Here is a 13,904-nt window from a genome sequence, read left to right on the forward strand (position 1 = left end):
AAGAGTGTGCAGGAACAGAGGGACCGGAGGGTGCATGTGCATCGATCTTTGAAGGTGGCAGGACATATTGAGAGAGTGGTTAGGAAGTTATGCTGAATCTTTATAAAGCTCTGGTTAGGCCCCCACTGGAGTCCAGTTCTGGTCGTCACACTTTAGGAAGGATGTGAGGGTCCTTGACAAAGTGCAGAGGAGATTTACCAGAATGGTTCCAGGGATGGGGGGCTTTAGTTAAAAGGTTAGGTTGGAAAAGCTAGGGTTGCTCTCCTTGGAGCAAAGGAGATTGAGGGGAGATTTGATAGAGGTGTACAAGATTATGACAGGCTTAGATAAGTTGTAAGTCAAGGAAAATCTGTTGCATTAACTAATGTACAATGATTACGGGACATAGATTGAAGGTTTTGGGCAAGAGATGCAGGGGGAATATGAGGAAGACCGTTTTTACACAGCGGATGGTAATGACCTGGAACTTGCTGCCCACAAGGGTAGTGGAAGTGGCGACAATGAATGATTTCAAAAGTAAATTAGATGGCCACTTGAAGGAAATAGACTTGCAGGGCTATGGGGATCGAGCGGGGGAATGGGGCTGACTGGAGCGCTCCGTGGAAAGACGGCATGGACCCAATGGGCCGAATGGCCTCCTTCTGTGCTGTAAATGACTCCATGACTTGTCTCACTATCACCTCCTTTTGACTTGCACCATCGTCCCCTTTGTCATGTAATCCCTCCTGCCCTCCACCCTATCACAGATCTCTTCCTTTTGTTCTTTTCCAGTGCCTTTTGTCTGAATGTACTTGCCTAAAAGCTGTTAACCTATAACATCTTCCAGTTCTGATGAAAGGTCACAACCTGAAATGTTAACTCTGTTTTTCTCGCTCCACGAATGCTGCCTGACCTGGTCAACATTTCTAGTTTTCTTATTTCAGACTGCCAGTTTTTGTTTTTGTTCCATTATCGCGTGATTTTTTAAAATACCACACACCCAACTTCTTCTGTGGCTAGGTCCACGTGACAATTATACATGTGCTTACTTCCTGAAAGCCAGCAATTAGCTTGAGTGCAAGCATTTGTGACATTTAGCGATGTATGTTGCATTCTCTGCCCTTCATCTGTATTTTGTACTAGATTTGTACACCTGTCTGCATAATAGTATGATTCTGTTTTCCATTCTAACACAAGGTAGTTTTTAAAAAAATGTTTTTAATCATTGATCCTCCTCAGGAGTTTCCTATTTCTCTAAAATAGCTTATTGTGTTTATCTCAGTGGCTCAGTTTGTCACTGAATCTCAGTGGCTCAGCATTACCTAGTCACCAATCTTCTCTGCGTTAGCTGATCTTAGCCAAGGTTTTGTCAAAATAACCCCAGATCTGATTTGGAGTACACAACTCACTTTTTGTTTCAGGGACCAACTTTCCTCTCCCTCCCCAACCTATTCCTCAGTCTAAGTTGGACAAAGTGTAGCCAATGTGCATCCATCTGACAGGACTTGAATCCACCCTGTACTGTTGAGTTCGGGAATTATAACGGCTCAGATGCTTCACTTGGGCCTGTTAACAAAAGACGGCAGTGGTGGGGATGAAACTGTACTTTTAGTGCCGGCTAAGGGCACTGGATGCAAACACTAAGGATTACTTCCTTTTTTTAAAATTTCCAAAATATACTTTATTCATAAAAATCTGTAAAAAAATACATTACCAGTTTCAAACAGCACCAAGTCAAAAAATACAAACAGTGCAAAGGAGATCAGTTTCCTTCAATACAATCATGAGTTGCCTCACAACCCTTCCATTTCATTTGTCATGCCATATACATTTTTACATTTTACAGCAAACGAAATTTTCCCGATACAGTTCGAGGGGTTTTCCATGGATCCAGCCCCTCCGTTCAGCTTGGTGGGGGGACCTTATACTGTGGTCTTTCCCCATTGAGCCTTTGCTGTGGCTGCCCCAAGCTTTAGTGCGTCCCTCAGCACGTAGTCCTGGACCTAGGACTGTGCCAGTCTGCAACATTCGGTGGTGGACAACTCTTTGTGCTGGAAGACCAGCAAGTTTCAGGCAGACCAAAAGGCATCTTTCACCGAATTGATAGTCCTCCAGCAGCAGTTGATATTTGTCTCGGTGTGCGTCCCTGGGAACAGCCCGTAGAGCACAGACTCCTGTGTTACAGAGCTGCTTGGGATGAACCTCGAAAAAAACCACTGCATCTCTTTCCACACCTGCTTTGCAAAGACACATTCCAGAAGGAGGTGGGCAACTGCCTCTACCACAGCCACCGCGGGGGCATTGTGCGGAGGGGGTGAGACTTCGGGCGTGCAGGAAGGATCTGACGGGGAGGGCTCTTCTCACCACCAGCCAAGCTACATCTTGGTGCTTGTTTGAAAGTTCTGGTGATGAGGCATTCCGCCAAATGACTTTGGCGGTCTGCTCAGTCTCTTTCCACACCTTTTTGTTTATTTCCAAAATATACTTTATTCATAAAAATCTGTAAAAATTACATTACCAGTTTCAAACAGCACCAAGTCAAAAAATACAAACAGTGCAAAGGAGGTCCGTTTGCTTCATTACAATCATGGGTTGCCTCACAACCCTTCCATTTCACATTTGTCTCTTTCCACACCTGTGGGCACTACTCCACTTGGGCCTCTGTTGAGCAGGGACCTCTGGGGAAATGAGGCAGATGGTCCCCCATCTCATTACCCTCCCATTTAGGTACTTCCTCCTGTTCCATGCAAAAGTTCTCCACACCCCTGTCAAAGAAACTCCCACAGACACATGTGAAGAGCAAAGGAGGCAGAGCCCCATTGTGAGTCTCTTGCCTTCATTCCTCTTCTTTGTGCCTGGGAATTGAACCTACCCTGAATGCAAAGCAGCGTATAATTATCCCTTTTATCTCCCTTGCATCTATCTGCATGATTTTCTTTTGGCTGGCCATTGACAAGACCGTGATGTGGAAATTCTTTCGTTAGTTTTCTTGAGCACAATTTAAGATACGGATGAGACTCACAGTGATACAAATTTGCCGGAAGACTGTTATCACATTCCAACATCCTGGGTTTCCTCAAACCTACTTCATCATTAAAATTAACACCATGGGGAAAGAAATCCCTCCCCAGAATTTTACAAATTGGTGTTCACAAAATCTCTAGAAACAGGCCTTGGGACATCTCCCTACATTAAAGATGCTATATTAATGCAGGTTGCTGAAGATATTCCACTGAATTTTAAGGCAGATTTACCTTATTTGCTTATTTGTCAAGTTGTACTTCCAGTCAAAAAATGTGGAAGTGAGTAAATTAGAGGGATTGCAATTCTCCACCCAGTTTTGTGATCTTATCATGATTTTCTGCAGACTCAACAGCTTTAACAGTGAAGGGTTTACAGCAATTAGCTCTATGTTGACAAACCTTTCTAACTGAACAGTAAACAAGATTTTGATTAAATTGCTTTTATTTCTGATTAACACCTCACAGTGCAACTGTAGAGATTTCCTGCTATGATGTGCAATTACACTTTGCTTCCTCCCACACACAAACATATTTCCCTCACCCACACACACACGCACACACATACAAGCATATTGTAAACCCGCACACACACAAGCTCATAGCCCCCACCCACACAAACAAACACCCCCACACTAACAAGCATATGATACACCCACACACATTGAGAACACAGAGTACGGAATTGTCACTTATTACACAAACAAGGCAAGAGCCATTGACTGCATATCACAATCCATATGATGACTAACTAACTGCTGTTGCTAGGGAACATCCATTTCTAATACAATTAAATGAAATGTGTAGATCACTGCAACAGGTTAAAATGCCTGTTAGAAAATGGGTGTGTGTGAACTTTGAGTGAGAACAGGATTAGATTTGGCTGTGATTCCTTCGACAGTCAAATACCTTACCAACGCTCACAATCTAGGCTTGTAACTGGATTTGGGCAAGGTTCTGCAGGGCAGCCAACACTGGAAGAACCATATACCAGGGTGAATCAGCACCGACAGAATTAGAATTAGAACTAGAATTAGAATATTACAGCGCAGTACAGGCCCTTCGGCCCTCGATGTTGCGCCGACCTGTGAAACCATCTGACCTACACTATTCCATTTTCATCCATATGTCTATCCAATGACCACTTAAATGCCCTTAAAGGTGGCGAGTCTACTACTGTTGCAGGCAGGGCGTTCCACGCCCCTACTACTCTCTGAGTAAAGAAACTACCTCTGACATCTGTCCTATATCTATCACCCCTCAACTTAAAGCTATGTCCCCTCGTGTTTGCCATCACCATCTGAGGAAAAAGACTCTCACTATCCACCCTATCTAACCCTCTGATTATCTGATATGTCTCTATTAAGTCACCCCTCCTCCTCCTTCTCTCCAACGAAAACAACCTCAAGTCCCTCAGCCTTTCCTCGTAAGACCTTCCCTCCATACCAGGCAACATCCTAGTAAATCTCCTCTGCACCCTTTCCATAGCTTCCACATCCTTCCTATAATGCGGTGACCAGAACTGCACGCAATACTCCAGGTGCGGTCTCACCAGAGTTTTGTACAGCTGCAGCATGACATCGTGGCTCCGAAACTCGATCCCCCTACTAATAAAAGCTAGCACACCATATGCCTTCTTAACAGCCCTATTAACCTGGGTAGCAACCTTCAGGGATTTATGCACCTGGACACCAAGATCTCTCTGTTCATCTACACTACCAAGAATCTTCCCATTAGCCCAGTACTCTGCATTCCTGTTACTCCTTCCAAAGTGAATCACCTCGCACTTTTCCACATTAAACTCCATTTGCCATCTCTCAGCCCAGCTCTGCAGCCTATCTATGTCCCTCTGTACCCTACAACATCCTTCGGCACTATCCACAACTCCACCGACCTTAGTGTCATCCGCAAATTTACTAACCCACCCTTCTACACCCTCTTCCAGGTCATTTATAAAAATGACAAACAGCAGTGGCCCCAAAACAGATCCTCGCGGTACACCACTAGTAACTAAAAGAAGAAGAGAGCAAAATATTGAAGGGAGGGATTTTAGGAACTAATGTCCTCCGAGAGTTAGTGGCAGTGCTCATACAAAATGATTGTTAAATTTAGCAGCTTGCAGCAAATTCCCATGCATTTAACTTTGGCATAAGCTCCAAAAGTTCATCCTGAAATTAAGGTAGTGCAATAACCTGCTGTTAACTCATTTCATATTTGTTGCCGTTTAAGTAGCAATTAATGAACATCCTGCACATTTTCTGCAGATTTGCTGTTTTTTAACTTGTGTTGATCACTTCCATTTCTGATTGGAGTTACAGCAATGGAGGCAGCAGAAGTTACGCATAGTATAGGGTTATTGCCAATAGGAGACTTCAAGCAACTTGGATATAGGACAATTCTATTGATGGACAGGTTGGAGGACAACAGGAAACCATCGCAAGGCAGATCCAAAGTTGTAGGGAGAAGAGAAGAACTTGCATTTATACAGTGACTTTCATGACTGTGGTAGTCACAAAGTGCTTCCTAGCCAATAAAGCATTTTTGAAGTGTCGTCACGGTTGTAATGAGTGGAACTGTGTCACACAGCAAGCTCCCATAGACAGCAATGAGATAAATAGACAGATAATCTGTTTTAGTGATATTGGTTAAGTATTAGCCAGGACATCAGAGGCAAATCTTCAGGACTCTGCATTGTCCAATTCCATGAAGCCAGGTGGTGAAAGGATAGAACTAATCTTTGTACACTTTTATAAGCTTTTATTTACAGAGATACGCATGACAAACATGCAACTCCTCACCCAACCAGTATCAGCCTGTTGCTATTTATAGGAGCACAAGTGAATCCCCAGTTAATGCCCACCACCTGAATACAAATAAACACACAATTAATATACAATTAACAACCATTACCTAAGGTGTTCAGCAAAAAAACCCTAAATGTTAGGGCACACACAAAATTCTGCATTAGTCAGGCTATGTATTGTCACCTAACAAATGACCACAGGGAGGAATTTTAGCCCCCGATGGGAATGGACATGGAGGTGGACAGGTGCGGAATTCCACACCACTGGTTGGCATGCCAGTTCCCTGGCTACATTCCACCCCCAGGCCATTTTCCCGGTGGTAGGTTGGAGGAGGCGGGGGTGGTGGCCCAGCACTCCAGGCAGGCTTATAGTCTCTCCCTGCCTGCCTGGCTTCATCTGCAGCGGCAGGCCACCCTGTGTAGGGGCTTCCCCCCACCCCAGCTTTCCAACAATGGTAGCCTGGCTGCTGAGGCAATTTTTTATTTTAAATGTAAAAAAAATTTGGAGAGAGGGTGGCTTCATCTTTGAGGGACCCTCCCCCTCACTTACCTGCAAAGGCATCCGACTGCTACTTCTGAGCTGGAGAGCCTCCTATTGGCCCTCCAGCTTCGAGAGTCCCGCCTCCTAGCCACTTCGGGGAAAAGAATCACAGGTCCTGTTCAGGACACATTGCGGACACTGACCCCATTTGAGCCTGATGGTGAGGTCCTGAAACTCGCGGGGAAATTCCTGCCCCTCCAGTCAGGGGTGCTCATCGAGGATGACAGGTTTGATGATATTGTCTGATGTATCACACCTTTTCCTGCAAAGAAGAGAGCAGAATACTATGTATGATCTTAAATCTTAACAGAGAGTAGGGAAGGTATCACATTGTATGTATTGCTACCTTTAGTAAGTTATGTAACATTTCTCACTACCTGCAGCTACCTAATCAAAAACTTACTGATAACTTGCTTATGTGCTTTTCATAACATGTTTCTTCTTATGCAATATCTTCCTTACCTGCCTTTTGTGCTGCATTTGCATCATAATAGCAGATGAAGTCAAGTTGAAAAAAATTGTTAATGAATCTTATTAAACCACAGCTGAGACTTGCCATTTCCTTGAATTGCTATTGATAAATGTGTGCACTGCCCATATATAGCTATGTTGCTTCATTGTAAATCAGCTCCATATGTTATAGTGTAAGATAATTATCCTTGAAACCTGTGCTACTTAACATAATTATGACACAGTCCCATATATAGAGGGTAGGAATTTCCTCCAGTCACTATATAAATAACAATAGCCTACATCCATTCATGAAAAAATTCTTCTCTTCACTATTTCTATTGAAATTGTAAGTTATGCACAAAATTATGGCTTTCCGTAAAGTACCAAATAAAGGAAATCTTGTACACAGATTTATGGTGTCCTTACACAAAGTAATCAGCTATATTCTTACCCCACAGTAGTCCATGATAATTGAAAGTCAGTCTTACTTTAGCACTTTTCTACAGATTTGATACCTTCTTCCTTATACCACCTCTGCGTAGCTGTGAGACATCGCATAGCTGCTTTTGCTGATTAATTTCCATCCCTTCTGGACCCACTGCTTGTTGTTTTTTAATGTCCTTCAGACCCCTCAAGGGAATTCCTTTTCTCTTTCACACTATTAAACATAAACTTCAGGGCATCATCAGTAAGCCCAGACATTTCACACTTCATCTCTCAAATGTATTTCAGATTTCCTGGTTTCACATCTTTAGTTATATGCACTATGCTGATTAAACAGCAATTAAGCAATTGTGTAGCATGTATGAGCAGAATGGCTGCCCTCATCTGGCATTAGTACTAGCACATCGAAGTTCAAAGATTATGTAAAATTATATGAAACAGACATTGCTTTAAAGAAACAGGAGCAGCAAATAACCCTTTTAATGTTCATGCATTCACAGTGCATCAAGAGGAAGTTCAATGCGTTAATATTTATCTCAAAACATTCTAATGTTTTGAAATGTCATTATATTTAATTTGGGTTTTTTAGTTCAATCCCTCTATTTCTTCGCCATGCTATTGCTTTTGGAAAGAGTTTACAAGTAAATGGTCAGATAAATATGCAGCTCAGATTCAAGTACTTCATAAGTTTCACTCACTTATTACACCTGCTAGTGTGCACGTGGGTGGGAGTAAGGTAAACATCATAAAATTAGGAGTTTGTATCATTTTATAAATTCCAACAGACCAGTAAAGTTCATGAAAATGTTTTAGTTTTTGAAATACTTAATGGTTAATGTCCACCTCAATGTAACATTAACGAGACCCTGCATTTATAGAGCACCTTTCACATCCTTAGCACTTCCCAAAACACGTTTGACTTACTTTTGAGCTGTAGTCACAGCAAAGGAGACGAATGATCAATTAATCTGTTTTGCTAGTCCAGGCATGAATATTGGCCAAGACGCCAGAAGAACTATTGCCTCTTTCTCGAAATGGTACAATAGAATCTTTTGCATGTACTTAAATGGGAGCACAGGGCTTCAATTTAAAGTCACATCTGAAAATTTCACCTATTGAAGTAAAATTTGCTTCTCCGCTAATGGCTGAACTAGTTTATACAGTGAATTGATGCATCATGAAGACCAAGAAACGTAGAGCTTCGATTCTTGATTTTTGCAGAGTTAGGTCTGTGCTGTATTGGACCTGTATTAAGGGAGGAGAAAATCAGCCAGGGCTCCCTTTCCTGATATTGCAACCTGTGGCAGAAGTGTACAGATGAGGATAGGATTAGGCTTGGTTATGACGCCCTGCGGTTGTATAGCTGCCTGACACTCACCATTGAGGCTCACTCTTGAATAATGCTCACTTGGGGGATCTTACCAGAGGGTAGTCTGTGCCCATGGAACCATAGCTTGGCAAGGAACCAATGGCTACTGGAGAGAAGGGAAGGGAACGAAATTCCCGCAACCGACAGGTTTGCGGCTGCCTGCAATGAATTTGGCCTAACCATCAGCCTCAAGAAAACAAACATCATGGGGCAGGATGTCAGAAATGCTCCATCCATCAATATTGGCGACACGCTCTGGAAGTGGTTCAAGAGTTCACCTACCTCGGCTCAACTATCACCAGTAACCTGTCTCTAGATGCAGAAATCAACAAGCACATGGGAAAGGCTTCCACTGCTATGTCCAGACTGGCCAAGAGAGTGTGGGAAAATGGCGCACTGACACGGAACACAAAAGTCCGAGTGTATCAGGCCTGTGTCCTCAGTACCTTGCTCTATGGCAGCGAGGCCTGGACAACGTATGTCAGCCAAGAGCGACGTCTCAATTCATTCCATCTTCGCTGCCTCCGGAGAATACTTGGCATCAGGTGGCAGGACCGTATCTCCAACACAGAAGTCCTTGAAGCGGCCAACATCCCCAGCTTATACACACTACTGAGTCAGCGGCGCTTGAGATGGCTTGGCCATGTGAGCCACATGGAAGATGGCAGGATCCCCAAAGACACATTGTACAGCGAGCTCGCCACTGGTATCAGACCCACCGGCCGTCCATGTCTCCGCTATAGAGACGTCTGCAAACGCGACATGAAATCCTGTGACATTGATCACAAGTCGTGGGAGTCAGTTGCCAGCGTTCGCCAGAGCTGCCGGGCAGCCATAAAGACGGGGCTAAAATGTGGCGAGTCGAAGAGACTTAGTAGTTGGCAGGAAAAAAGACAGAGGCGCAAGGGGAGAGCCAACTGTGCAACAGCCCCGACAAACAAATTTCTCTGCAGCACCTGTGGAAAAGCCTGTCACTCTAGAATTGGCCTTTATAGCCACTCCAGGCGCTGCTTCACAAACCACTGACCACCTCCAGGCGCTTACCCATTGTCTCTCGAGATAAGGAGGCCCAAAAGAAAAAAGAAAGAATGGCTACTGGAGAGAAGGGAAGGGAAAGAAATTGGTAAGAGAAAAAAAAGTGATGTTTGCGATTTTGGGAGGTTGCTGTTTCCTGCGCCACAATTGAATGTGATTCAACGTAGTATCCTTCACATGAATGCAGCATGTAAGCTGCAGTATGATGGAGGTGGGAAGGAAAGAGATCAGGAGAACAAGAGCCTACTTTTCAAAGGAGATGGGGAAATAAAGAAATTAGGGTGAAAGTGAAAGTTATAGTCAATACTGTCGTGGCTAATGTTCATCGATAATTGTTTGGCTGTAATGCCCTTTATATCACACACTAGGATGATTCATGGATAATACTCAAAATTGTGCTCGTTCACCACAATTGTACCAATTCAATTTACCAGCTGCCAAGGATTTTAGCATAATTATTTCAGTAATATGGGAATAGCTTTTCATTATTAGTTACTTCTTGTATCTCTAATCTGCAAAGACGCAACATTTAACCACTTACAGCAAGAGTGAAATGGTCAGGAATGAATTGCGCAAGCAACAAATCTGACAAGAAAAGTGAAAAAGGAGTGTCTTTGACTTTAAAAGTTATCATGTTGCCTGGATTAAATAGTGAGAAACAAGACTGCAAAACTAAGAAGCATCTGGGACAAGTCTCCACTACGTAGCTGCATCCAAGGCTCCTGCTGCCGTTCAAAATGAAACATAAAAATGTAGGTGAAGGGATGGTTGCAGCAGCTAACTGGCTGCCGACCAAATGTTGTTCAAAGTAACATCCTCCTAGTGAATACAAACAGTCTTCAATATGAAAGCTGCAATGTGTGAGAACAAGACGCCAACATCTTCAGGAGAAGTGGGAGAAATTGAAGAGAAGGTGTAAACAATAGTAGATGTTTTCTGAATGAATGTTCATTGCATAGTCTTTGTTTGAAATACCCTTCATACACCATCCCAGGGTGATTCATGAATTTCACTTCTGGGACATTGCTTTGAATTCAGCCTGGGATGATGGAATGAAATTCACATTCGGCATGTATATAAATCATAAAATACTAATTCATATACATCACATACCAATGTTGAGTTGTTTAGTAATAAAAGATATTAAAGTTTTACTTTATTTTGCTTTGTTTTCTTTCTATCCTTCTTTATCTATCTTACCCCTTAGTGTGTTTTTCCCTCTCTCTGCTCCTCAGCTCTACGTTCTTTTTAAACTGAGGAAGGTAATCTCTTACCTCATAGGAAAAAACCTTTAAGAGATCTTTTTTTTAATTTATTGATACTCAGTACGTGCATATCAGAAGCAAGGCCAGTGGATCTCTCCTTAAACCCTGAATAGCTGGTTTGATACCAATGATTAGTTCGCCAGGCCACTTCAGAGGGCAGTTAAGAGTCAACTATGGGACTGGAGTCACATATAATCCAGAGTAAGGGCGGCAGGTTTCTTTCCCTAAAGGACATTAGTAAGTTTTTTTACAACAATTTCATGGTCAATTTTACTGATATCCTTAAGTTCCAGTTCTTTAAAGAAACCTGAATTCACATTCTCAAATTAACATGGTGGGATTTAAATTCATGTTCTGATGGATTATTAATCCAGGCCTCTAGGATTACTTATTCAGTAACATAACCACCAAAGTACCATACCTCATCTTGCACTATGGCGGTATCGTTATAACTACTGAGCTCATCTAAGTCAGTCCGGACTCTAAGGCAAGGTTTTACACAGCATACCATTTATTTTGATAAACTCTAAACCAGTAGAGGGTGGTTCCTTATTTAAATAGTGCATTCAGTCAGCCAGCTGAAGAAACAGCTGGCTCAATTGGTACTGCCAGTGACCAAATCATGAATATTGTGATTTCCACACCCCCCACCACCACCCCCCAATCAAAAATCTGCCAAATTAAAACCTATAATTCAGAATAACCTTTTGTTTTTAATTCTAGTCGTGCTCCCCTGGGAGTGCCAGTGTTTTGAATCTGGTAGGTTTGGCAGACTGTAGCTATTTGATCCTATTCAACCACAATTTGACCCCCTTGTCGCTAAGGCACATATGCCACAAGAACAGATGTGACAGGTATACTATCATGTCTATCATTTCAACTAATCTGTGGGGAGTAAAGACCAACTGGGTTGAGGCACACAAGAGAAAGTATTTCAAAAATAGATCTAAACTCAAAAAATAGTAGGGGTGGATAAGGGTTCAATATTCCATTTTTATTTATCTTTTAAATCAGTTATTTTGTATTCATCACTGTATCTGTAAAAGCAACAGCTTTGTAATGGTATATATATATATATAAGGCACAATTCAACATGGTGGCTCCTCATCAGACCCCTTTCCTATCCTGAGTGGCGTGAAACAGGGCTGTGTTCTCGCACCCACACTTATTGGGATTTTCTTCTCCCTACTGCTTTCACATGCGTTCAAGTCCTCAGAAGAAGGAATTTTCCTCCACACAAGATCAGGGGGCAGGTTGTTCAACCTTGCCCGTCTAAGAGCGAAGTCCAAAGTATGGAAAGTCCTCATCAGGGAACTCCTCTTTGCTGACGATGCTGCCTTAACATCTCCCACAGTGTGGGAAAATGGCGCACTGACACGGAACACAAAAGTCCGAGTGTATCAGGCCTGTGTCCTCAGTACCTTGCTCTATGGCAGCGAGGCCTGGACAACGTATGTCAGCCAAGAGCGACGTCTCAATTCATTCCATCTTCGCTGCCTCCGGAGAATACTTGGCATCAGGTGGCAGGACCGTATCTCCAACACAGAAGTCCTCGAGGCGGCCAACATCCCCAGCTTATACACACTACTGAGTCAGCGGCGCTTGAGATGGCTTGGCCATGTGAGCCGCATGGAAGATGGCAGGATCCCCAAAGACACATTGTACAGCGAGCTCGCCACTGGTATCAGACCCATCGGCCGACCATGTCTCCGCTTTAAAGACGTCTGCAAACGCGACATGGAATCCTGTGCCATTGATCACAAGTCGTGGGAGTCAGTTGCCAGCGTTCGCCAGAGCTGGCGGACAGCCATAAAGGCGGGGCTAAAGTGTGGCGAGTCGAAGAGACTTAGCAGTTGGCAGGAAAAAAGACAGAGGCGCAAGGGAAGAGCCAACTGTTTAACAGCCCCGACAATCAAATTTTTCTGCAGCACCTGTGGAAGAGCCTGTCACTCTAGAATTGGCCTTTATAGCCACTCCAGGCGCTGCTCCACACACCACTGACCACCTCCAGGCGCGTATCCATTGTCTCTCGAGATAAGGAGGCCAAAGAGAAGAATATATACAGAGCAAGTGTCATCATCAATTTCTCTTTAAAAAGAACTTTAAAGAGTAACATTAAATTGAGCAAACTTTCTTTTAATCCCATCTTCCCAATCTTTTTTTAAAAGTGGATTTTATTCAAATACTGAGGGTTAGCAAGATGACAGATTCATTGAGAGGTGTTGCTGAATCCAATGGTGTGAATGAGCTGAATGAACAGTACCCATTAATTTGGGCTATTTCAGAATCAACTCTATACGTTAGTTCATCTCCACTCCCCTTGCACACTAAAACACCTCCCACTTAATGCTCCAATGATATCAGCAGCATACAGTCTTTAAACAAAAATATTCAAAAAAGTCAGCAGAAAGAAGTAAATGCAAGGATGTTAAAATTAATGATGTGATTAATTTTCTAAAAGGAGTACCAACAGTGATACTCTTTTAAGAACCAGCAGGAGTGACACAGCCGCAGAATCAACATCAGTAACAGTGAGTTAAAGCATGAAATATAATATAGTATTACAGTTCTTCTTTGGATTTAGGTTTAATTTATTTTTAATTGAAAAACTTCCACAAAGGGCCTGGGCTCATGATTCAGTAAATCACCAAGGTTGGAAGGAGTAGAAAGAAAGAAAAAGACTTGCATTTATGTAGCATTTTTCACTACCACTGAACATCTCAAAGTGCTTTACAACCAATGAAGTACTTTTAAAATGTAGCTACTTTTGTAATGTAGGAAAGGCAGCAGCCAATTTGTGCACAGCAAGCTCCCACAAACAGCAATGTAATAGTGACCAGATAATCTGTTTTTGTGATCTTGTTTGAAGGATAAATATGAAGACAGGATCATTCAAGCAGTCGTGATTAGTTGACATCAAGCCTGTAGACGTTAGGAGGAAGGGAATATTAAGGTAAGGAGTTAGACAATTTTGAGCCCTGCACAAAAATTTTGA

The 13,904-nt window shown here is 42.7% G+C and overlaps 1 long non-coding RNA gene across 4 annotated transcripts in view; it reads left to right on the forward strand.

Moving 5' to 3' along the window:
* The window catches only part of LOC137383926 (uncharacterized), a 402,194-nt gene that overhangs the window by 331,992 nt on the left and 56,298 nt on the right, over positions 1 to 13,904 (forward strand). For all 4 annotated transcript variants that reach the window (XR_010977498.1, XR_010977496.1, XR_010977495.1 and 1 more), the window contains exon 3: positions 13,779 to 13,862. This is a non-coding gene — a long non-coding RNA (uncharacterized lncRNA). The remainder of the gene's footprint in view (positions 1 to 13,778; positions 13,863 to 13,904) is intronic.

Source organism: Heterodontus francisci, chromosome 25 (genome assembly GCF_036365525.1).
Source record: "Heterodontus francisci isolate sHetFra1 chromosome 25, sHetFra1.hap1, whole genome shotgun sequence".
Taxonomy (NCBI): Eukaryota; Metazoa; Chordata; class Chondrichthyes; order Heterodontiformes; family Heterodontidae; genus Heterodontus; species Heterodontus francisci.